The following is a 26,732-nucleotide window of genomic DNA, read 5'->3' on the forward strand; positions in this document are numbered from 1 at the left end:
AAACAGATCATTGGAAAGTGTAATCTCAAGTAAGTATCCTGTTGCTGCATTCAGAAAGTGTGGTAAACTTAATGTACCTAAATGTCCAAGCATTTCCTCTAGTTTATATTTAGAATGGTGTCATGGAATTGGAATGGCTATATCCTTTAAAGTTTTCTTAGCTCTACTTGAGGACACATAGTTTTAAAATCGCCCCCATTAAAAACCTTTTTCTTTTCCAGGCCAGAACTTTGGCATGTGGATGTCCCCATGGGATTCCGCTGTTCGCCTGGTGTCTTTCCTCTGAATCAGAGTTTAAAAATTGTTTTAAATAAACATTTGTGTTCTAGCTTGCTGAAGACCTTTTTTTGTGACAAAACTCTATTTCTCTTTGCATGCTATAAAACTTTTATTTTTAGGTCAAATGGATGTTTCAGTCCATCCTTTGAACACGGATACAGGCTTCGGACACACACTGTGACTTTGGTCTATTGTTAGGAGTTATGCTGAGCTGGCAACACATTCTCTTGTCTCTCCCTCTGATTCTAGAACTAGACTGTTGTCGTAGATAAAAGGAACAGATGCTGTTTTGGATACAAAGATGGAAGAATTCCCTCTGTGCAAAGACACCAAGTAGAACCAATGTATATAATCAAGAAACCATGGGCTGGTTTGACTCTGGCTTCTCACTAATCTAGATATGGAGAGACTCCTTGGGAAGGAGTGTGGTGATGCATGCGCCTTCATTTCAGCTTCACAGGACAAGGCTCAGCTGAGGAAAATGGTCTGCCTTTCTATCACTGTCCTTTTCGTATCCCTTTTGTAATATTATAATTGTCTTTTCTTTGTGGTTGGAGCACAAAACATCAGCCTCCCCTCTGCAGAGATTTCTTCTCTTTTTCTCTGGCTTTCTATATGCTAACAGTGATCGAAATCTGTGGAAATTCTTTCTATGACCCGATTCTATTTTGTTTTCTATTTCTGGTGCCCTATTTACTAAAGACTCTCAACCTTGAACTATTGCAATAACTACCTGAGTTCACATACATACATACACACACACACAAAAAAAAAATACATGCATGCACACACTCATTCTTTTTTCTATATACTTAATACAATTGTTTCAGTACTCGTTTTGACTTGTGCTTCTGTTACTTATGCCTCAATCTTGCATTTTCCAACCAAGTCCTCTCATTCTTTTGTTTATTTTGTCTCATTGCCCTTGCAAGCCTGCCTTGGGCTATCTAAGAGCCCAATGAACACCCTCCTTTGATACTATCTTTATACTGGCAGTTACCATGTACTTTAATTTGCTGATTGAAGGAAACATAAAACATATAATATCATCGCGTAGATGCTTTTAGACTTATGATATTGATAATAGTTATTTTTGGCTAAGAGTCATTCATGTCCTAGGAACCCTTCTGAAATATTACTAGTGTTCATACATTTTGCACCTGGCTCTCTCAGAGATCAGTGCTGAGTTTTCATTTTGCTGAGTTATAGTCAGACTTAGTGCAGTAAGGTACATCTTTTAAGAAGACCCACCCCCCAAAGATCATGAAGCCCCAACAGGAGAAATGAGTAGCATCAAGTGGGGGACAGAGGTCATGAAAGAAGGAAAGAGTAGCAGGGTGGAGATGGCACGTGCCTTTAATCCCAACAGAGGCAGACAGAGATCTGACTTCAAGGCCAGCCTGGTCTATAGAGTGAGTTCCAGGACAGCCAGAGCTACACAGAGAAACCCTGTCTCAAAAAAAACTAAAAAGAAAATGTACCAGGCTTTTTGTGGGGGGCACCAACCATCTCCAGAATCAGGACACAGAGAAGAGACTTGTTAGCTGTGAATGCTCAGCCTAGCTTTGGTACAATTCTGGTTAGCTCTTTCAACTTAAGCAAACCAGTTTTTCTTTGTCTACCTTTCGTCTCGGGGTGTTTTATCTTTTCTTACTCTCTTGCTGTCTCCGTGTCTGGCTGACTGACAGCTGTCAGGCTTCTGGCCCTGGAAGTGTTCCTCATTCTCTCCTCTTTCTTCTCTGGTTCCTCTCTTCTCTCTCAAGCCTAGATTTCTCCTCCTATTTATTTTCTCTGCCCACCATCCCTGCCTATTCTTTCTCCAACATATCTATTTATGAGGCCAATAAAGAGTGCCTGAGGCAGCGAAAGGTGAAACAGATGCAACCCATCTTTTCATAATTTAACAAATGCATCACAAACATAAGTAACACACCTTTACACAGTTAAAGGAATATCCTGCAGTATAAACAAATGTAACGCATCTTTGCCCAGTTAAGATAATATTCCACAAGAAGAAAAAGGAACAAAAAAAGGAAGAGAAGAGTGACTTCAGTATTTTCCGTTTGGTCAACTAGGGACGCCACACTTCACATTACCCTGTTGTCCAAGCTCATTACTCTGTTCTCACGGGACACCACGCTCTCTGAGGATGGATATGCATTTGTTGTCTATCTGTATTGTCTTCACCACATCATAAAGATTTTTTTTTTTTGAGAATTCCCTTTTGTGACTGTGGGCAGAGAGGCTATGCTTCAGCATTCCTGCTGCTTAGAGTATGCAGCATGTCCATCCACCAGAAGCATATTCATAAAACTTTCTGGTTTTAATTTGATATAAAATACCTCCGTGCTTGTTGCTGTTCACTTATCCTAATCATAATTATTACGATTTGCCAAAACTTCCTCCCTCCTAGTGGCTGCTATCTAGGTTTTCATTCTGCTGGTGTGCTTTTGATTTTTGTGTCAGCCGCTTTCTCGCAGCGTTGCTGGGAATGTTAATTATGATTAAAAATGTAAAGCTATTGCAGCAAAGTCAAACGCATCGCAATGGCGTGAGCATATTCAGATACCACTGCCATCTCTACTGCCACCATCATCCTCACTTACGACCTTAGGACTCTAATGCCATTGCCTATTAGTGACTGAAACGATAGTCATGTTCTTTTGTATGATTTAGTGTGTGTGTGTGTGTGTGTGTGTGTGTGTGTGTGTGTGCAACTGTGTAGAGCTCTGTATGAGTAGAGGCCAAAGGAAAGCAGAGGATCCCTTGGGTCTGGAGTTGCAGGCAGTTGGGAACTCCAGCTCGTTTTGTGGATACTTATATCCAAACTTTTGTCCTCATGGTTGTAGAGTAAGTCCTTGGAACTGCCAAGCCCTATCTCTAGCCCCATGACCCGAGTTTTTAACCTAACAGCACTATGATTAGCCTTGTAGGCTTAGTAGATGATTTATAACAGCAGACTCAGATCATCTTCAGGAGCAAAGCTAATGTGCTTCATTAATACCCAAGTGGGTGTCCTTGCTTCTCATGGACTATACGCTGCATTCTACACATGATGCTGCGTTTTCCTGTCACAAAAAAGTATTGTACGACTCTCGTATGAGCCTCCCTTCCTGTCCAGTGCCTTCCTCTGCCAAGCACACTTTAATCAAGAGTGACTTCCACTCACATGCCTCTCAACAAATATTATTTTCAAGTTGCTGTTAAAATTTGCACCAATGGACACCCTTCACATGTTTGTGCTGAAGTTTAACTTGTTGAAGAGCAGGAACGTTTTCACAAAGCCTTCTGCTCTTTACGACAAATTAATACAATTCATTGAATTAAGTTAAAGCACTGCATGGTTATTAAAATTATACTTTCCTTTTTATTTAATTTAATTTATTTATTTATTTTGGATTTTCGAGACAGGATTTCTCTGTAGCTTTTTGTTCCTGTCCTGGAACTAGCTCTTGTGGACCAGGCTGGCCTTGAACTCAGAGATCTGCCTGCCTCTGCCTCCCGAGTGCTGGGATTAAAGAAGTGCGCCACCACCGCCCGGCCCATACTTTCCTTTTTAAAATAAAAATTATTTTACCTATTACGTGTGTGTGTGTGTGTGTGTGTGTGTGTGTGTGTGTGTGTGTGTGTGAATGGACAGGTGTGGAAGTCAGAGAACACTTTTGTGGAGTCAATTCTCTTGCTTTCACTATGGGTTCCAGGGACCAAACTAAGGACATAATTTTATCCTCTGAGAGAACTTGTAGTCTCTCAAAGTTTCACTTTGCTATAACTTACATTCTTTTTTTTAAAGTTATTGTCTATAATGACAAGAGTAAAAAAGTCATTTTTTTTCTGAAATGTATTTCTGGATTGATACCGATGGTTGTGTTAGCTTTTCCATTGGGTCAACCTTCATGCTTTCCACACCACAGGGTCACACTGGTTTACCTGTAGTAGAGTAAGCACACAAGTGATGTCCTTACAGAGATCAAAGCTGTGTTTTTAGTTTAATGAAAAGGTAAAATTTTGTGTGCAGGTAGTATACTTAGTGGTAGTGTGCTACAGTTGCAATGATACTAAGCATACTTCAAAGTCTTCAAAGGTGCCAACTAAAACTCAGTATAGGCAGAGGACATGAGTTTCCTTAGCCTACCACTTATTATAATTTTTATTTTAACCCATAAATAAATAAAAGCAGTACAATTTCAGAATATAGTAATCAATTACATGGTACATTTTAACATATCATCCTTCCTTTTCCATGATGCTACTAAGCAAAATTCAGAAACATCCCTGGACTAGAAAAACATCCCATCAGGACATTCTGAGCCCTTAGAAGTTTTCTGATACCAAGAAATGCTCAGATGATTTTGATAGAAAATTTCAGATTATATCCTAATGTGGTGTTTGTTTCAGTACCAAGTTATAATAGTTATTAAATACTACCAAGGTATTTTACCATTTGATTGATATACATGGATTTACTGGTTTTTTTCTTATTTCAACCAATGTGTGATAAAGGGAAACCACAGAAACGTCTATGAAGTTCAAGTTCCAGGGTCTCACAAACAGAGTCTCAGAAAGACACTAATTCAACATCAGGTTTGAACAGAGATTAGAGTAACAGCACTCAAATTTATTTCGGGTTTGGGTTTTATTGTGTCTAATGTTAGGTTGGCTTGAAAGAATGACCAGTATTCAATACAAAAATGTTACATTTTGGGAAGACCATATAAATGCTGTTTATGTGTAATTAATTATCTAAACCAACCTTAGTTACCTTCATACTGTAATTTGTAAATGGTTTGTAGAGGTAAAATAAAAATATTCAACACTTGTCTACAGGGGCATTGACCAATGGGAAACACCTCTACTGGTGAATATGTATGAATCACCCTCTGCTAAATATCATCTATCATTCATACATACTATACATATATTTCTGTATATAATATATGCACACATTTTATAGTAATCAGAACATGTTCACATGTAGCATCAAATATTATAAATGTATGCACATTTGGATGAAATTGCTATAATTTTGATATTAAGATTATATTAGCTATTATTTCCAATTAATCTCTGAGAAGAGTGTAGTTGTTAAAACCAGTTTTACTGGTGGAAAGGCTGTGTTTTTAAACTACTTAACCTACACATTAGAAGCACCTGTTTATTATCAACGATTCAAAGCACCCGCCCTTCGTAGCAAAACTTAGCATAAGGAACAACTTTTGTTGGGTGTTATTTTCTTATTACCGGCAGGGTTACCAGACAGACTTTTAAGCAGTCTGCCAGGCTCTTAAAACTCTCTATTTGCACCTCTCTCTGGCTAATTCATTTTAAGGACCATTTCCAAGCAATGAGCCCTAAGAAGCCAGTATTTTATTCTATTAAAATGCTGGTTAGCTACACAGCCTCCCTCTTGGAAAGTAGATTGAGCATATGCACCATGAACTTGACAAATTTTGCATTAGGAAGTGACAGTGTGCTCCAGAGACACTGTGGTTGTGTCTGGAGGAACAGTAGCTACCTCCCAGAGCTGTCCTGAGAGGTAAGTTCGCCTTGAAGCTCTCGTAGTTAGATGTTCTCTTACAAGCAAATAGCTGGTAAGCTATAAATATACAAAGAGATCCGGAAGTATTTTTGAGACACAAGGAGAGAAAAAAAAGGTCTCCAACAGCCTCATTCTCAGGATCAAAGGTTCATTTAAGCACATGTGGACTCAACCCAAGAGTGGCCTCCTTGGCCCAAGGATAATCTGTATTTAACCTTATAGTGAAGGAAGATTTATCTAGTCTGGTTATGAGAAAATCGTAGCTACCTGTGCGGTCATTGGAATGCCAAAGTCTGCTCTGGAACGAGCTGAAAATTAGGATTTCGTACAAACAGATCCTCCATCAGCTGTGGAGGCACCTTGGCCTCTCATTTCCTGTAAAGTTGATGTCTGAGGAGACCACACTTTTACACTTACGCACACCCCAAACTGTCCTGGAACAGAGATTTTCCTCCATCAGAGAGGAGCTATTTCTCTGCTCATTTGTGTTTGAAACATGAAAACAACATAACAGCTGCGTGCTGGGTTGAATAAAGAAGATACACATGCATTTAAATCACTTATATCTTACTTTTTTATGATGCAATTGTGAATTATGTTCCTTTTGCATCTGTAATTAGAGGGCAGAACAGATGGCGAAGGCTCCGTTTAAAGTGATGTGTCCATTAAAATAACCTATGTTGCCAAATGATTGTTCTCTGTAACAGGGTATTCATTCTCCGTGGCAGGCACTTTGCGGCCCTGAAATATGTTGCAAAGGCCCCTGGACTATACATGGCGCTTATTATTTTTAAGGGCTTTTCAATAAAAGGGTTCAGTGTAGCACAGCTAGCTCTGTACCTCATTCATCTTCCGAGCATATGTTTTACTATATTGTTCTAATTAAAAAGTGACCTTGTATATAATGATCAGAACTCCATACTGAAAAATGATTCATATAGGCGCTGGGGATATGGGAAGACTGTCTCAGCCATATTAAACTGGGCAGTGAGATAGGATTGGGGCCAGGGGCTCTGGGGGAGAAATTTTTTTTTCCCAAGATCATAACGGCAAAGAGTTCAGAAGATTTAGTTAATCTCGGGGACACATTATCTTCTTATTACATGTTACTTCCAGGAGGTTTTTCGAGAAAAACAAAAACAAAAGCAACAAATACAAAAGGGCAAAAGTTCATCGTAAAGTTTGTTCAAAGCAGAGCTTCAAGCTTAGCTATTTTCCATTTGGCTGAAGCATATGAACTTCTGTGTTGTTCAAAGCCATTAAAGACCCATTTTGTTTGGCTTCGCTCCGTCAAGATATCCCAGACTGTTGTTTTATCGTATGAGATCCTGTCTGCAATAATCATAAATATCACTCAACTTTCATTTTAATCACTTATGAGGACAAAGAACTTGCAAACATCTCATGGACTCCCAGAGCTCTGCAAAAATAATTGTGGAGATCATGAGAGTGGCCTCATTCCCTGAGCTTCTTGAGCCATTTAATCCAACTACAGGAAGCAGAGGAGGAAGTCTGAATGAAGTTTTGCACAGTTTGATGGGAACAGGTTTTGCAAGCCTAAACGGATGAAACATAAATTCAGAGATCTTCAAATTCCAGAAGCCAAATTAAAACACCCACACCCGAGGAGAGAAGAATGTGCAACTGAAAGGGAAGAGGATGTTTCCTCACCTGGACTTTGGGGATGTCTTTCAGACTCAATACCTGGGAAATTCAAGAAGGAGCAGGATCACCAATTGATGGAGGAAGGTCATTAGTTAATTATAATAAAGAAACTGCCTTGGCCCTGATTGGTTAGAACATAGGTGGGTTGAGTAAACAGAACAGAATGCTGGGAGGAAGAGGAAGTGAGGTAAGACTCCTCAGACAGAGGTTATGCTCCCCTCTCCCAGGCGGACATGATGCAGCTCCGACCCAGGATGGACATAGGCTAGAATCTTCCCGGAAAGCGCACCTTGGGGTGCTACACACATTATTAGAAATGGGCTAGTCCAGGTGTGAGAGTTAGCCAAGAAGAGGCTAGATATAATGGGCCAAGCAGTGTTTAAAAGAATACAGTTTGTGTGTTGTTATTTTGAGGCATAAGCTAGCCAGGCGACCAGGAGCTGGGGTGGCAGGAAGCGGCCCACAGCTCCTACAACAACCAATAGTCATGCAAGAGCCATGTTGATTGATGTATAGGTAGGAACACCAGTGACTGGTCAAAACAATAAATGTGTGCAGTTATTTTAATATAACTAACAGGGTCTTCTGAGTTAAAGCATTAGGAATGATTTTTTAAAGCTATCCTTGTGGATGTTTAGCGAGCAGATGCTCAGGGAACTTTGGAATACAAGGGATGTGTGTTGAAGCGAACTTTTCTGAAGAGCACATGCATCCAAACACTAGGGTACATTTAATATAGCTATTCCTCTTTTACAAGTCATTCTTACGAGTCAAATAGAAATATTGACTAGATGCTGTGTGCTAGTGTATTATAAAACCTGGAAACGATAGCAATACTTGGATAATAGAGTGTCAAATCTCAATGCCATTGCGTAATTCCATAATATTTCAGTGCTATTATTATAATTTGGGCTCTGTTTGCCTACAAGGAAGAAATCTTATGTTGGGATGAGAATCAGACAAATTTTCATTCCAAAATTGCTTCTGAAAAATTTATTTCTGGCAAACTGAGTTCTTTCTCTTCAACATCCTTTTGGTTAATCAATGAGAGATCCCCATACTTTGGCAGGTTTTCTCCACCAGCTTTTTTTGTGAGTAGTTAATGATCTGTAAACAACCGTTTAAAAAGTGCCAGGGGAGTTCACCATTTACAAGAATTCTATAGGGAACTCTACTGTATAAAACGAAAAGTCTTTGGCTAACACAAATATTCTCCCTGAAACATTTTTTTTATTTGCTTTTAAGTCTACTATACGGTTCTTAAGACAGAACTACCAGTCCCCACCAGAGGACTTTGATTTCTGAAGGAAAAAGTCATTCCTTTTCATCACAACTGTTCTCTTATTTTCTACAGCAGGATTGAATTTTGCTCTGGTGTATATGGCAGGGGGTGGGGGATGGTTCCGAATGTCACAGGCTTGCTCTTCAGGTTTCTTTGTAGCTTTCCATGGGATCCCATCTTCGTCTGGCCTTTTCATGGGCTTCACAGGCCTAACATGAAGCTTGTGGCTGAAGCACAAGTATAGTTGGGTTAAGCATACTTGCCTAGGTCTTGCATGTTCTAAAAAGACATTACAAAGCTTGCGGAAATCCATGGCCCTCTCTGACGTTAGAAAGTGAGGCGCAAGGAATCGGGCTTCAGTGCTGGGACCTCCTGCCTCAACGCATGTAATTCTCAGATGTTCTACAGGGAAATTAAGTCCATAAATAACCCCAGTTCCTAGAAAGGTCATGAAGACAGGAAGGTGGCTAACCTTAAGATGCTTTTCCATTTTGCGTGGGAAGATGGAGCATTTGCTCCAGCACGCATTTTCATTGCTCTCTGTCAGTTCCATTCTGGGCTGGTAACTTCTTCAGACCATCGTGAAGCCCCATTCACCCTTCCATCTGCATCGCTCACTCCAGATGCTAGACAAGACTCCAGGGTTCTTGCTTGTAACCACGGGTTGTGTTCTCCTCCCCAGGGCTCCATCTCAGTATCTGTCTCATGCATTGGCTCTCAGTCTTCCTGATGCTGTGGCTCTTTCACACAACTCCTCGTGTTGTGGGGACCTCCAAACATGAAGTTATTTTTGTTGTCACTTCATAACTGTAATTTTGTTACTGGTATGAATCATAACTTAAATAACTGTGTTTTCCGATATTCTTAGCTTAACCCTTGCAAGAAGGATTGGTCAGTCCCCAAAAGAGCCATGACCCACAGGTTGAGAACCACTGGTCTAAGGCTTTCTAATGGAGTGTTTATGCAAAGACTAACCTTTCTGCCAGTGATTGTGCTCCTTATATTTCTCAGTCTCTCTCCCATCATCCTTGCCTACTTCACATAAGACCCTGAGCAAAATTTAAAGGCTCTTTACTCACCCTTAAGGTCTTAGACTGTAACCTTCCAGACCCAATACAATGAATCAGGAATGAAGAGACCAAGCGTTGGGCATTAAAGATTCAGTCTTTCCCCCAAAATGAAATATTATTCCAGGCATAATCTTGATTGTTTTGAAATGGAACCAGGACGTGCCAGGCACCAGGACTGATACAAAATGAGGAGCAGTTGAAATGGGATTGCCAAATATACCAGGAGAAAAGGGTTCTTTCTGCTTCTTTTATTTTTAAATTTAAAAAAATTCATCTTGAAATCTGAGTGTTTTACATTTTAAAGTTTGGTCTCTGACCCAGCCATTTGTCAGCACAGGAGTGATGTTCAGCTTCTTAGGTGCTGCTGTCCGTCTTGATCATGGCTGTGATCGTCTTCTTTCACCAAGTCAAGTCTCTCTTTCTGGGTTAAGATTTTCTGATTTTATCTTCTCAAAGGTTACATCTATAATAAATGCATTACCCTACCTGCCAATCGTCATTTTTCAATTATCCTAAGTCCTACATTTGTGTTTTTTTGGTTGTTGGAGGGGGGGTGTTTCCTGTTTCTGCCCAGGCAAAGATGTTTGCTTAAGGAATGCCTGTGGTTTGTTTCCTCTGCTCCCTGAAAATTAAGAGACCATAGATCAGAGGAGAAGATGATCACTCAAAGGCCAGGCATGGAGTGGTTCGAAGCATCTGTCATCTTAGCATCTATGGCTTCTTCAAGGGGCTTCTTTATGCAGCCTGCATTCCATTAAGGACAATTGGAGAATCATTGTTTTACTTCTCTGGCCACCCAGGTGAGCTTGGCACATGAGGGTGAGTGTGAAGGTGTGTGCACGCACAACTCCTGAGATTCCGGGCATTGTTCCTCCCAATTGTGAGTGAAGGGAATGACTGACATGTTTTCACAGGGCATGGGGCTGAGGTCTTGAAGGGACCTGTTGGGATAAACACAGTCGAGATAATAGCGCGAGGCGAGACAAAAGCAGAGTCATTGTGAAAATGCCTTCGACCCGAAACATTCTGATGGAGCCATGCACGAACAATGGGCACAAACTGCCTAATGCGGTACATGCACACGGCAATAACCCTTAATGGTGACTGTAAAATGAAGCATTATGTTAGCCAGGAGAAAGGAAAATGCAAATTGATTCTCCTTTTGTTTAGGTGTAAGTGCTTATCAAGGTTAGCGGTATTCAAGGTCTGTGACACCAGGATAATTTGTTTCATTATAATACACGAACGTGGAGAGTGCTTGGAGCTGTCTGGGTGACTCAGATGGCCAGAGGAAATTCCGCAGCTACAGCTTCCACCATCTCTTTTCAACGTACCTCACTCTTGCCCTGATAGGGGAAGTGGCTGCAGAACCAAAACCCTTTCAAAGATGAGATGGTAGGAGTCTCTGTTAACACAGTAATGCCTTCATCCCTTCACGAGATTACGGAGTCATAGCATGCATTTTTAACTTGCAGGGCTTGGCAGCAGCCCGTCAGAAAAAAAAGAAACCTTTACAAAGGTTTTTATCTCAGGCACCTGTGCACCGCCAAGATATTCACGCTGCACTAGTCCTTGGGCCGGAGTCTCTTTGGCCAGTAGAGGTCAGGGCATAGGCCCATGTGTGTTTGCGTTTGGCTGGAATATGTACATTTCTAGCTCTCCCACTGCTTTTCAGTCTCCACTGGATGTAATTTCTGTGGGTCGCTGGGTTTGAGGTTGGCATCTTCATAAAACCAGCAGGTTAATGTGTGGATGCCTTCACATAGTGACACCTATGCAAATGAAGGTTTCTCTGTCCTTCCCTGTAAACAATCACTCAGGGGTTTACAATTATTTACAAACTGTTTGGACTATAGTTCAGGCTTATTGCTAACCAGCTCCTATATTTAAATTAACCCATTTCTATTCATCTATGTATTGCCAAGTGGCCATGGCTTTTCCCGGTCTGCTGGCATCTAGTTTCGTAGGGGGCTGGCTTGTCTTGGCTCTGTCCTTCATTCTCCCTGTATCTTCAGTTGACTTCCTCAGCTAGATATATTCTCCCTTGCTATAGGCCAAAGCATTTTTATTATCAGCCAATGAGAGCAACTTATATTCACAGGATACAGAAGGATTATCCCACAGCATACTTATTGTCTGATAGGTGGGTTTTGTTTGTTTGCTTATGAAGAGGTTATCACTTAGTATCTTATTAGAAAGAAAACACCAATAAGAACATGTTTTGTAATATATTTTATAGCACTTTTGGGTAAGACCTTCTTGTGTCTACCCAGATGGTGGCTCAGGAAGGAAGAAGGCAGGAGGACTCCTGGGACCATGCTGATGGGCATATCTTTTCTTCTGAAACTCAGAGAGCCCATCTTTAATAGGAAGACTGATTTTTAGAGGCCCTGGTAATGATCAGAATAGTTTTTTCCAGAATTTTCCATCCCTCCCTGCATCTGTAAACAGAGATTGCACTTTTGTTTCCTGGCCACCCAGATCCTAGTAATCACATAGAAGTTATATTAAGTATAACACTGTTTAGCCAGTGGCTAAGGTATACTTCTAGCTAGCTCTTACATTTTAAATAAACCCATTTCTATTAGTCTATGTATTGCTACCTGGCAATGTTGTTACCTCATTTTCTACATGTCTTTTTTTCCTTGGCAGCTGGCTGGCATCTTTTTGACTACACGTACCCTCTCTATGTATCTCTGTTCAGATTTCTTGCCTGGATTTACTCTGCTAAGCCATTGACCACAACAAATCCTTTATTAACCAATGGTCATAAAATATATTCATAGCATGCAGAGGGGAATCCCACATAATTTATCTCTCTTTCCCTTCCTTCCTTCCTTTCTTTCTTTCTTTCTTTCTTTCTTTCTTTCTTTCTTTCTCTCTTTCTTCTGTCCCTCCCTTTCCCATCCCTACCTACCTATTTCCAATTTCCCTCTTCTTTCTTCTCTTCTGTTCCTTCCCTTCTTTTCTTACTACCCATCTTTCTTAGGTTCTTCATTTCTAAGGCACCTCTTCAGTGTAATAGCACTAGTTATAAAATATTTTCTTCTTAAAATTTTCCTTACTCTAGGTTACTAATTGGTAGTGTTTTTATAAGCAAGCAAACAAACAAAACCCAAGATAGTCTTTGGACAATATGAAACAGACACAGAAAAATTATTCAACCCAACTGAGCAGATCTTCAGGGCAGGGCCCTTATGGGGACACAGGTGAGACAACGGATAACAGATTCATATATGAAGATCACCGGAACACTGCCTATTAGCTCATGTCACTTGACTGGCATTTGGGTTCCAAAATGGCAGTGTCTGTATAGCTATGTAAGGCAGGTTTAACAGGCATGAAGGGTACTTAACGGGGAAGGTAAGATTCCCTATGGGAAAGGTGACATTACCAGTGAGGTTTTTCTGGTGTCTGTGTATGGACATGTCTGTTGTCACCAATGTAGCTGGAAGGCTTAACCCAAACTGATCATACTGATCAGTGATTGCAGCAACCGATTTGCTGTCTGTCATTAAAACTCTTCTTGTGACTCCAGTGACAAAATGTTTGGAGTTCATTTCCAGCCATATGTTTATGATCAGAATTAAAGACAGGTAACTTGCAGTGCCTGAAAAAAAAAAAAAAAACTGAGGGCCAGGGAGACCTGCAGGAAGGCACCTGTGTGATGCCATCAGTCCCCAGATTTGGAACAGCTGCAAAAGATGGGAGTGGGTTCTGTTGGGGTGCCAACAGTACAAGAAGGTAAAGACATTGTAGACTTCTTTTTTCATTATAACTAACAAATTCATTGTGGATTATGGAAATCTGGCAATGGACAATCACAAGGTAGTCCTAAAAGCTTGGAAGCAAACTATCATGAAATTGGAAGCTTGTGTCTGTTCTTATAGAGAGTACTCTACTCCCTGAGTATGCCAATTGATCAGTCTTGGAAAGGGTTGATGCTCCCCTCAATGGGATTCAAGTAGCTTTCTACTTTGGCCCCCTGCTGGGGTCACAAGTCTGTGTCATATGTAACAGCCAAAAGGAAAGAAGAAGGTCCAGTCCTCTCATGTTCCTATGGCTCAGGCTAGTTCACACAAAACACTGGAGATCAAAAAATCAAATGAATAAAAAGAGAAGAAACACACACACACACGTATACACTTGGACCTTTGAGTGATGAAAATATCTCTTTAAGTTAGTTACTATTCTGAGGATTATACAAGTGCAACACTCCCAAACCATACAAGATGCAGTTTGTCCTTGGGGAACTTAAGACCAAAATTCTGAATTGATGGTTGCTAGTCTCTTGTACTATTACTCTGAAAATAAATAGAACATTTCCCTTGGGAAACTGTCATTATCCATCAAGGAGAAAAATCACCAAGAAGATTTATAGTAATTCAGAATAATAAAATATAAAAATAAAATGAACTATATTAGTGGGTTCTTTGATTTGCAGGCAGTAGAAAATAACTTGAGCTAGCTTAGCCAAAAGAGAAAAAAAAAAGAAAAAGAAAAAAAAGCTATTCATTGGAAAGATGCTGAGATTGTGCTGGAGAGATTGAGTCATATGGCTGTAGAGAGTGTGAATATGTGAATTTTGGGACCTCAGAGAACATTTGGTTCTGTGCCTTTTCTCTTGAGAGACCAGAGCTTTCTGCTGAAGTGAAGAAGTCAATGCAAAAAAGGATCCAACTGGTCTGTTGGTCATGGCTAAGGGAATGCATTGTAAAAGTCACACATGGCCACTGAAGAGCCTTCTTCGTGTGACTGTTGATGATGAAGAAATACATCTTTATTGACTTGATAAGTGCCCTAGTTCCAGTTAGCATTAGTCTGATAGGATCAAGTTAGAGAGATTGACAATGTACAGATCATCTGGGACAGGACATGTCTAGGAAGATATGGATGACAAGTTGAGTCAGCTTCTAATAGTTTGCAGTCTTTCCCAAGATATAAATTTCCCACTTTCTTAAAACTTCCGAGTGCCTGCTACAACTGCCCAGAGTTCCTACATAGCACTGATTTGCTGAAGCCAAGTTTGGACTGACTGCCCGTGAGCACAGCACTCATGGTCTAGTTTCCTAGAGGCCTTTCCAGTCAGATAATCCCTACAAATGCCTTCCCACAACTTCCCCGAACCTCTCCTTCCCACCTCCCATGTCTGCCTTAATACTTACTTGAGCTGTGGCCCATATTCTTAGTCTGCAAGATTCTCAAGATCAGTACTGGGTTTATATATCTTTGTATCTTGTATTAATCAGGATTCTCTAGAGGAACGGAACTAATGAACTGAGAGGAAAAAGCAACGAGTACACACACACACACACATTCACACAATTTATCAAGTCAGCTTTAATGTAGAACAACAGAATCACACATGAAAACCGAGAACCTGATCGTCGATGAATCCTGAGGGTGGGTGCTTCAGCAGTCCTAATTTGACACTGGAAGCCCAGAGAGTTCTTGGAGAGCCACTGGTCCCAAGTCTTCAATAAAATCTTGAAAACACTGACTCTGATATCAGAGTCAAAATTATCATTATCATCACCATCACCACCATCATCACAATCATTAGTAGAAACAACAATAGAGCAAATCAACCCGATAGCAAGAGGGAAGGTCAAGCGACCAACAGGCAAGATGCCCTTCCTCCTGACACACCCATTTTATCCAGATTGCTACCAGTAGCTTCTGCCTACAATTGGTACAGTCTTCCTCATCACTCCAGGAGGTCATGACAGTTCTCATCAGGCCACAGACTTAGGGGAAATCTAATCTATGGCAGTTAACTTTAACCATAATATACACCCAGCTCTTAACAGTGCTTGAAGGATAACATCTTCTTGGCACACACGGGCCAACTCTGTAAAAGCAAATGAACTTAGGTAACTAGCAATTTCTATAGAGGATGTTCCTGACGAAGAGAGAAGCATGAGCTGGACAGACACCTCAAATATCTTAATTACAACATCAAATAATGTACCTTCCCATTGCTCTCTCCTATTTAAGAGAACCAAATTCTGGCTGACTGGGAGTTTCATTGGGTTTTCATTAATAGAAATTAATGATTGACAGCAGAGGGCTGGAGCTTGGACCATGATCACATAGGTTCACTTATTACCTTTGCCTCTCTCCGCCTGCTTTTTTTTTTTTTTTTTTTTCTCACTTGCTGGTCAAGTTTCTGACTAAACCATGAAGGGCTCCAGTAGACAATCGCTAACTTCTTGATTAACTTTTACCGTGAAGCAAGCTTGACTATCGCACCAACTCAAATGTCAAAGCTTGCCTGGGTCTGCTTCACAGATAATGCCTGTCATAGTGGCTCTCTGCCCCTACACTGCTGCTTGGAGCAGTGATGAAGGTGAACTTCTAGACACACAGGCATCTTCGCGGAGTTTTGGCAACACCTGGCATGTTGTTTGTGCTGCTGCCGTTTCCTGGTGCCCACCCCCCTGTCTTAAACTATGATGCAGTTTCTTCCCTCTCCCTGGGAAACTCCTAGTGACCATTTAGAACACTTAGGTGGGTTTAAACACCTCTCCCAGACCTGTCTACCCTGAACTATCACGTGCTTGCCTACCAGCACCTATATATCCAGTCCTCAGAATCATGCATTCCTTAGGATGAAATTTCTTTTTAGCTATCATGCTGGTCCTTGTTCATCATATCCCATTTAGAAAAAAAAAGACCAGAACCTGAGCTCCATCTGAAGAACTCATGCAAAAGAAAGGCAGGTGTGGTGTGTGCTGTAATCTCAATAGGATCTTTAGGGCTTGGGAGATACAGCCTACTTAGGAAGCTCTGGGTTCAATAAAGCACCCTGTCTTTAAAAAGAAGGTAGATAGAACCTGGGGAATGACAAGTGAGGTTGTCCTCTGGCCTCCACAACCAAAGAACACATGGACCCCATGAGTATCCACAGGTACACACGCATACATACACACATGCATACAATATCCATACACACACAACTTGAATAAATGTGAATGGAAACTTGAGAGCTTTCTAATATCTCTTCCTGTTGAAACCCCGAGTCTTGCAGCTGTCACTTGGCCCTTCCCTCAACAGCCTATAGGTAGCAATGAGTGAGGTCTCTAACACTTGGCTTTTCTTCAGGTCTGAAGGTACTGATAGACCAGCCAGTAGCATGCTATGCTTGGAAGGAAACCAACACAGCCACACTGTGAAATATACTTCGTTCCCTGTCCAGTCTTGACAGGGTTTTTAGATGGGATTTCATGTCAAAAGGATGGATATTCCTCACACATCCCCTGAGTATCACAAACAAAAATAAAAACAAACTCAAAAAACACCTAGCAACAACAAACGTGCCAGGAAACCTGAGCATATTGCTGTTCACCAGCATCGACTGACTCCCCCTATTCCCATTAATGTTTACATAAGACCGCAAACTATTTGGGTCTGTGCGAATCGTATGATGCATACACAGCACATACATTCTGCACACTTACATAATCTTTTGCAGAGGCCACACAAACATATATGCATGCATGGAATAACCTTTCCTGGGCCTGCAGTGATCAGTCCCATGCACATAGAAGGTAAAAAGACAGGAAAATGTCTTTTTCCTGTTCTATAGGCAAGTACCATTCGATGTCGAAAAGGCACAGAAATTTGAAACATCTTTTCGAAATGGTTCTACTTTTGCGCAGGCTCGCTTTATTAAACTGGCTTCTCAGCGATCGAGATGGGCACGGCCATTTGCCTAATTTAGAACTGTAGAGGAACATGAATTGATTTTGAACTCCTCTCGGGATACAGGAGAAGAAGGGCCATCTGGTGGAATGAACCTAGTGCGTAAATCCCTTTTGACTCATCTTCTCTGACAACAGGGTGGAAGAGTAACTGGTAAACCGCGGAGTCCTCTCTGTGCACAGTCAGGAGCATACTTTGCCTCTGAGGAGTCCATCGGCCGATATTAACATGGAGAAAGAGAAAGAACAGGTTGACAGGAAGCCCCGGATCTCCTCTGGCTCAGTTCAGGAGCTCATTGAGGAAGGAGTCTTGCTGTAAAGTACACCTCTTTCCTTCCGACGACAGTGACAACCAAGGCGACTTGAATCAGGGGGCAAGCAGCTCTCCTTTGACAAACAAACACCCACTCTGGTAAGTGCTCTTTCTTGTGCATGGGGTCTTTTGTCTAGGAAAAGGATGCTCAGTTGGCCGGTACAGAGCTGTAAGGGGATAGCTTGGACGCGCCGATAAAGCTTCTCGGTTTACATTGGACTTGACTTTATCATTTACTGAAGGATATTATTAGTGTGGAGTTGATAGGCATCCTCGGCCTCCTCGAACAAGAGCCAGGGAAATGTATACGAACAAAAGGTCTGCTGTGGAGAATCAGACACTGTTTGTTCAGTGACTTTGGGATCCTAATCCTACAACTCAGCAGAGATAAGGCCTGCAGCGGAGGGAAAGAGCCCACCCAGCATGGGGGGCCCCAGGAAGAAGAGTGAAAGCCGATCGTGTGAAAAATGGAAGTTCATCCAACACCGAGCATGTGTGTGGCTTTCCCTTGTTGCAAATTTGATATTATAAAAATAGATTTGCTCTTTGGGGCCAGATGGCATGCAATACTTCTGAAGTAAAATCCGGTCTTATGACAAAGGCCATCACCAGCAAGGAACCACTTGGACTGGCCTAGTTCAGCACTTGTTGAATCCTTTGGCTCAGCAAACACTTCTGCTCCCTTGAGTGCAAGAGCATAAATGCTACCCAGTTTCTGATGATTATTTTTGGTGGTGGGCATCTTTTTTTTTTTTTAATTTTAGTTTTCCTTTATTTTTATTTCATGTGTATGGGTGTTCTGCCTGCATGGATTTCTGTGCACCAAATGCATGTTCTGTGTCCAAGGAGACCAGAAGAGAGCACAGGATCCCAGGGAATTGTTAGTGACAGGTGATTGGGAGCTGGCATGTGGGTGCTGGGAATTGAACCCCAGTCCTCTGGAAGAGCAGTTCGTACTCTTAACCACTGAGCCATCTCTCTGGCCTCAAGGTATCTTCATTATTGCAGCTTTGTGCTGGTTTTTCATGTCTCATTCTTATCTGAAAATAATTAAGAACAGGTAAACAAAAAAAGTCGGCCCCAATGGTCTGTAAACTCTCTGCTTGGTAATGTGATTCCATTGCTGTTTTACGATGGCTTCACAGAGAAGCTAGCAGGTTGTCTGAGAGATGCTTCATTCATTCATTCATCAAATCTATAACACTGTTCTCTCTCTCTTTCTCTCTCTCTTTCTCACACACACACACACACACACACACACACACACACACACACACCACATGCACACCCTGGAATCTGGAGTGAAAAATTGTGTCTTGGACACCTTAAAAAGTCACGACATCCAAATACACTTTTCTCAACTCTTCCTTCTATAATTTGCATTGAAAACAATGGTTGCAACTCAGAAAAGCGACTAATAACTATAAAGACCAGGAAAATGCACTTTATTTCCAATAAATAAAAGGACAGCTGGAATATTGTATAATCTAAGTGACTAGTCATATTCTAAAACCCTTGCTGTGCAAAGAACTGTGTGGCTTCGTAGACACAGTGACGAATCTTACAGAGATTCTGTACCCACGAAGGTTAAAGTCTAGGAGGAAAAATAATTTGGTCTCAGAAAAGATAAAAATTTTATCATAGACTTCTGCTAAAATTTTCGGTTAGTAATTTATTTGCAGACAAGGGCACATTGGGCTTTTCTAGGACCTTCGTCCCTCATGCCCCTGTCACCCACTGCTGCTGATGCTGATGCTCCAGTTAGTTGAAGATACCCACAAGCCTTTCCAAATATGGTAGAACTTGGATTTTATTTAACAGTATTCCACTTGTTAAATTCTATCCTCACTTCAACTGGCAAGATGATTCAGTGGGTCATGGTGCTTGCTGCCAAGCCTGAAGACCAGAGTTCAATTCCTGGGACCCATATGGTGGAGAAAACTGACTCCTGCAAGTTTTCCTCTGAACTCCACATATGGGTGTGCATGCACACACACACACACACACACACACACACACACACACACACACCATAATAAAAACAAAAAAACTGGTTAAGAAAAAAAGAACAGAGAATCAAATATCCTAACTTTATGGTTGTAAGAAATTTGATAGTCATTGAATCCAGGCCTATTTTCTCTGCACGTTTTAGACAACACAATTGAATCATAATTGGAAGATTTTTAATTGTTAAATGCATATTTTTAAGCACAACATGCAAATGTAGGTTTGCCATAAGTAATATTTAAGTCTGGACTATTTTGTTTAACATTAATATTATGTAAAACGCCTATGACCCTTGCATTTTAACTTCTCCTTACACAAATGCCCCATTTCAAAGATGAAACAAAGACACATGGATCGGACAAGGATATTGATGGGATGAAGGTTGAGCACTTGTAACAAGGCCCTCAAATACAGCAGCTCAAACAAATACAGGTTCTTCCATGATTCACACCTTCCCTTTCGAAACACTAATTGGTTGTTCCTGGTGGTGATAATCATAATTTTTCACGATTCTTTGTTAGTGTTTTATCCCCCTGAAGGTGGACTCTATGGAGGAGAAAGGACTTAAAATATTGTGAAAAAATGAGATTTAAAGCTGTAGGGCTATCACATGGACTGTGTAAGTGTGCTTAAGTGTGAGTGTGAATGAGCGTGGGACTATGTGTGACTGTGTGTGTGTGTGTGTGTACATGCATGTGTGTATATGTGAATTAAGTCAACCAGGTGGAAGGAAGCGCCTGTTTGCCAGGCTACAAAACTGGCATCAGGGACCAGGGCCTGCCAGAGGGCTCTCAAAGGGTTTCAGTACCTGGGCATGATTTCCTGAACCAGTGTGAGCAGCCATTTATTAACTCAGGGTTTATGGGGATTCAGAGAGGGTCTCCACCTCCCCAGAGGCCTTGAGACTTCTAGGCTCCATGTCGTAGTTACAGATGGTGCTGTAGGTAAGTGTCAGATGGGGACCCAGCATGTGTCCTTGTCACCTCATCTTCCCCAGAAGCCATTTGCCCAAGCCTCTCCTTGCCGCCAGCAGAGGCTCAGGTGCCTGGCTGGCTGCCTTCTGGAGTTCTCTTTGACATTGCTGCTTGTGCACCCTACCCTGGGGATTAGGAGAAATCACAGGCAACAGAGGCCCTGGGAGGGCCACCACACTGGGATTCTGGCTCTCAATCCTGCTTATATCTCTATTCAACTTTACACGACACCTCAGACAATTCTAACACCCAAAACAGTGTAATCGGAGACAGTCAGTCCCTTAGTGTTCCCAGCACAGAGAGTGCTCAATGACTTTTAGGTGACAATGAGAAAAAGGTCCAGTTGGACATGCAAGCAGAACCTGACACGTGATCAAGCCTAGAGACGTGAAGCAATCTCAGGACTGTTTCTAATATTTTCATGTGGCTGTCATATCAAAAATATGAATTATGAATCAGGTTTATAAACTCTGTGGTATAGGAAATTTGCAAAATCTTATTTAGAAACTGGCATAGCTTAAATTTATCAAAATATAATTTTTAGCATATAAAACAATTAGCTTGAATTTTGTTGCAAATTATAATAGATTCCTAAAGTGTATTTATGCATGGGGGATTAGGCTGTGCAGTTCTGTCCAGGGAAGTAATACAAATGATTACTTCTCTTTCTCCATGTGGGGCGGTCCTGGATTGCTCCTCCAATCCCATCACAATTATTTCACCCCTCAAACCGGGATTCAGTTTCAGTGTTAAATCGTTTGTCTGAAGTAGAACTTCAGTCTGCTCGCTGCCTTCTTGGCTGTGTAGTCATCAAGAGGTCAAAAGACAAACCAGATCATCGCTCCTCAGGCATCTTCCTCTCTTTTTTTGCTTTCCTCTCATTGGCGTGGAACTTCACCAAGTCAGCTAGACTAGGTCTCCCACAGGCTCCTTAACACTGTAAACTCTATTTTAAAAAAGCATCCAAGTCTCAGGCAGTTTGAAGAAGGGAGCTTTGAGAAGTGTTGTGGGTATCACAGACAGCAACACTGAGGTTGTGAGTGGATGAGGTTCTCAGAGGCATGGGACAGTCATCAAGTTGATGGGTTTTTTTTTTTGTTTTTTTTTTGTTTTTTTTTTTTTTTTTTTTTTTTGACTTAGTATTTGAAGTACTAAAGGCTTATATAGAATCTTGGCCAGGCATGTGTGGGGATGGGTTTATATGCACAAGTGGTCAAACTACAACCTAGAGTGGCATTCCTCAAGCACCTGCCATTCTCCGTGGGAGTCGGCTTTTCTTCTTGGTCTGTAACTTCACCAGGTGGGCTAGATTAGCTGATTAGGGAGCTCGCAGGAAGCCTGTCTCTGCCTTCCATCTGAACAACCCTGGATTCCCACGTGTTCTGATTTTTATGTTGGTTCTGGAGATAACTCTTTCCCATGTGTTTTATGGCAAGGTTTTGACTGACAGAGCTGTGTTCTCAGTGCCACCCTAGAGAATCTTCACTGAATTTCTGACGTTACTGTGAGGTGAGCAGTAAGGACCCATTGATTGCGCCAGCTTTACCTTGAGGAATAAAGATCCAAGAAATGCCAGTTTCTCAAGCCGACCCCAATAATAAGAAGCAAACCGGGATCCAAACCCGGCCTTGAACTCACAGCAGTTTCCCATGGTCACACGTGAGGGACTGTTGGCCAATCATTCATTTGGGCAGCGCTTCAAAAGCGCTAGTCCCTGGTGTTCTCTGTGACAAACCTGAGTCACAGGCCCCCGTTGACCAAGGTTTCCACCCAGCACCTGCTGTAACCTGGGAACAGGCATGCCTGTCTGTGTCTCACTAAACCTTTCTTTTATCCATTGAGCTGTGTATGAAGAAGATCAGTGTCGTGTGTCTTGGGCATGCTATCCGGGGGCTGCCACACCCTCCATTTCTTCTTTGAAGCACAGGTGTATTGTTTATGTCTTTAAGATCCAATGCACCTTGGAGAACACTGGTAAGAAGTGTGGGGCCTCTTCCCATTTCCAAGAGTGACGACCCCTCTTTCCTCACAGAAGCGTTGGCCCCGAAGCAGAATCTCCCATCAGCTAACTGAGGAATTTCTTCTCTGCTCCTCCTAAACACTGAAAATAATCTGAAATTCTCCCCTATGAGAAGGAAATTTAATATTTAAAGGTAATTTGACCCATACATGTATATACCATGAATATTTGATGAAACCTATAGCAAATGTATTTATAGAGCATTAATCTGAGGATATTTATTCCTTATTCATTTTCTGGGACATTATTTCCTCAGCACCTGTGGAGTGCCCTCTACAAATGGTTGGCTCCGGGGATGCTCATAGACATAGGGAAGCCGTTGTTCCTTTTCTCAGCAAAGCTGGCTGAGCTGCAGTTACCTTTAAAAGAAGTGATTCTAAGGGAGTAGGGGTGCCCGAGGTCACTGTTGCTGGTGGGTCCCATAGTGACATTTCCACAGCACCCCCCTTTACCCTTCAAATCTATTCCCACGAATGTCTCAAACTGCAGACAGCGGAGTGTAACCTCGCCCCATCCTTACATAGTGCCAGGTTTACTCAGTTGTGAGATTTCAGTACAAGTTCACTGATTAAAATGTATAAACAATCCAGTTTCATGAAGAGTTCAATATAATATCAAATTCGCAGACTTTTAAAGCTTGTATTTTTTTTCAATTGCTTGGTGTGCACACTTGGAGGATAAATATTTTTCTTTGCTGTAACATCAATGTTGAGATTTAGAAAAAAAGGAGAAATGAATATCAACAATGAAAGCTACCAGAAAAGAGGAGACACTGCCCCCCATACATATGAAGTTTAGAATTATTTTGCCAAATAGATTTGGGGAGGGAAATATTGCCTGGCCATTTTTATTTTAAATAATTGACTATGTTTGGGGAGACAAAAGCTATAGACCAATAAGTATGAACTCCTTTCAGGTCACAGATGTTGACAGCTGGAAAGAGATGCCTAGCCTACTTTTCAAGGGCTGGCAGGGTTCTGCTTATGAGTTAGCTCACTCTCTGGCCAGTACATGGAACCACCCAGTCCACACTGGTCAGTGTGGGATTGCCAAGGTCACACCAGCCAGTAAAGAACCCCTAAGCCTTTTCCATATAAATAACACTGCTCTTTTACATGTTACTTTAGCGAGAAAAAGGAAATCAGTATTTGTAATCCACACTGTTTTAAAATAGCATTAGACAGATATCACATTTTGCTAGTTGGCGGAGGAGACCTAAAACTTAGGGTGGGAGTTTCAACTGTGGAACTATTTTAAAACACGGGACTCTGAATGGAGATATTACAAACACTTCAGGTCAAATCATCTCAGAAGAACTGATCACATGTGTACGGTAGAAGAAATATTTGTTGGCGTATGTGGAAGGTTGGATCACATATGGCTTGGTTACATAATCCCCAAGCTCTGTTCTCAGTTTTACTTACCACTGTGGTCCAAAGTTCTTATCCGAAGCTCCCGAATGCCTTGTCTGCTGTCCAAGGACCTTAGCCACCTATATCCATAGACTCCTAAATCTCTGAGCTTGCAATAAAGTCCTCTTATTCTCCACTGTAGACACACACAATGCTGGTGAAGACAGTACCTGCCCCATTCCTATGCTGTGTGCCTTTGATTTTTTTCCCCAGTAACGTGATGACGAGCACTTCTGAGACTGATATCAGAATGTTATTTTGCCATAAGTGAACCTAGATTTGCCCTGTTCGGTACACACTTACACACATGCGCACATATACACAGAGGTACACACACAAACTTATCTCTTATTTGTTGCTAACCTGAATTTTTAAGGACACCTTGCCTTTTTATTTATTAAATACAACAACACCGAATCGCCCAAAATCACTTCCACTCTCGGGTCCCAGGGCATCAGATTTGTGTGTTAAACACTTTTACCACTTGAGTCATCTTGGGGATCAAAGTGCACTTTCTGAACTAGGTTTCTGTTCCTTAAGATGCCGTAGTCAATGCCTGGGCAGGTACAGGAGCTACATTTGACACCTCTGATGAGCCAGAACTGGCATCTTGGTCTTCCGTGCTGGCTCGGTTGCACTGGGCGAGAACGGCTCTGCAGCAGAAGGCTCCTTCTGGCCAGCTCTGTCCCTAGCCTCTTTGTGTTTCCCAGGCCTCTGGGAAGCCTCCTGCTCACCGAAAGTGTAGATGCCTGCCAAGTCCTCAAAAGCTGAAGGGGTCTTCGTCTCTCTCTGCTAGACTCCCTCGAAGTCCCACTGTGTGGGGATACTGGAGATGGCTCGTTTCTGCAGTACCACAGAGGCCACCGCAGGAGGTGGCGGTACCTTCCCTCATGGCTGCCAAGGAGAATTTCTCTGTTAGTAAGTAAAATAAACCTCAACAAGTTGAGGCAAGAGAGGTATCTTAGCAGTACCCGCCACACATATGCACAAATGTAGGCAATGCAATGCACTCATACACGGGAAGTAAAAATAAAAATATCTCTAGAAAACCCCATCTAGATGAGTACTTGGAGAGAAACTTCTGAAGGGAAATGTTTTAGAGAGAGATGCTTTCACCTGAGAGAGTCACCTGAAAGGGAGAGGTTTCTTGTCATTTGTGGTTGCTGGCCTCAGTGTGGGGCAGCAGAGTTCATGGTGTGCATACGTGGGGAAAGATGGTTGAGGTGGCACCTTAAAGTGGAGAGAGAGAGAGAGAGAGAGAGAGAGAGAGAGAGAGAGAGAGAGAGAGAGGCGAAGGTATCTGTGTCCTGTCCCAATTTCCCCAGTAAAAACAGGCTTCCAAAAAAGCTTTGCTTAGACCCTCTGTAGTATAGGATCCCCTGCTTCCCAATAGCACTAAGGGTTGAAGACTAAGCCTCCCACACATGAACATATGAAGGACATTTATAATGTAAACTATAGGAGAAAGAGGATTACGCTTAATGCTATTCTGCTAATAATTTTGGATGAGAAGAAAAATAAAATGCTTTTAACACTACCGCTTACACGGTGAAGAAAGGAGCCGTGAACTTCGTTAAACCGTTTCAACAGGGAAGCGACATCTGTCTACAGCTGGATGGAGAGCAGGGAGCCAAGCATTCCCAAGGAAGAGAAACTATGACTCACTCAGACACAGAAGGAGAAGATGTTCCCAGTGCTACCGGCTCTCAGGATGTATACCATCCTGAAACCTTTGTGGGAAAAGGTTTCAAACGTATCCTAATGAAAGTGAAGAGAATCAAGACGACAGCCACAGGAGCTAAGAGAAGATAATACAAAGTACAGAAGGAAGAGACAGGCAAGAAATCCTCACCAAGGCCAGTCTTGAAGAGGATTTCAAACACGTGTAGCTAACTTCAGTTAAAGAATATAATTGGTACATCAAAAGTGATTTTTGTAAGGGTAGATTAATAAACAAAAAAAACCGTCATGAATATAGATTTCAAATCTGATTTTATTGAAAAGAGGAGGAAGCATAAAAATAAATGCAAGATGGGGAGCCATCAACTTACGAGAATTAATGACAACAAATGAGGATGAAAGTACAGAGGACGCAAGTGTCCTTGTGATGAGGGGGCGCAGAAGCGAGCAAAATGTCCAGAATCATCCCAAGACAAACTTTTTCTGTTAACAATTGCAATCGTTTTCTTTTAAAAATAGAGTTCTGCCATTCATTTCTGCCTTGTCTATGGGTAAGCACTGCATGGGGCTGCATGCACATGCGTGTGTGTGTGTGTGTGCAGATAGCAGCAGAGGTGTCTTTCTTTCCCATGCAGGTGGAAGGACAGGCAATTGCAGACTTCCCCAGCTGTTATGTGGGTAGTTGTGTCTGAACTCTAGCCTTATGATTGGGCAACAGACGCTCTTAATGGCTAGACTCTCTTGAACCCGGAGATGTTCTTTTTCTACTTGTACAGATTTCCTCCTTG

At 41.7% G+C, this 26,732-nt stretch overlaps 1 long non-coding RNA gene across 2 annotated transcripts in view; it reads left to right on the plus strand.

Annotated features, from left to right (window-relative positions):
• Positions 1-26,465, plus strand: part of LOC126505951 (uncharacterized) — a 59,596-nt gene extending 33,131 nt beyond the window's left edge. The window contains exons 2-5 of one of the 2 annotated variants that reach the window (XR_007593020.1): positions 17,677-17,950; positions 22,865-22,985; positions 25,061-25,182; positions 25,855-26,465. This is a non-coding gene — a long non-coding RNA (uncharacterized lncRNA). Of the gene's footprint in view, positions 1-17,676; positions 17,951-22,864; positions 22,986-25,060 lie in introns of both variants that reach the window. The other variant, XR_007593019.1, reaches the window with a different exon arrangement.
• The last annotated feature ends 267 nt before the right edge of the window (positions 26,466-26,732 follow it).

This window comes from Alexandromys fortis, unplaced genomic scaffold, assembly GCF_014885135.2.
Source record: "Alexandromys fortis isolate MF-2015 unplaced genomic scaffold, M_Fortis_MF-2015_v1.1 scaffold_67, whole genome shotgun sequence".
In the NCBI taxonomy this organism is placed as follows: Eukaryota; Metazoa; Chordata; class Mammalia; order Rodentia; family Cricetidae; genus Alexandromys; species Alexandromys fortis.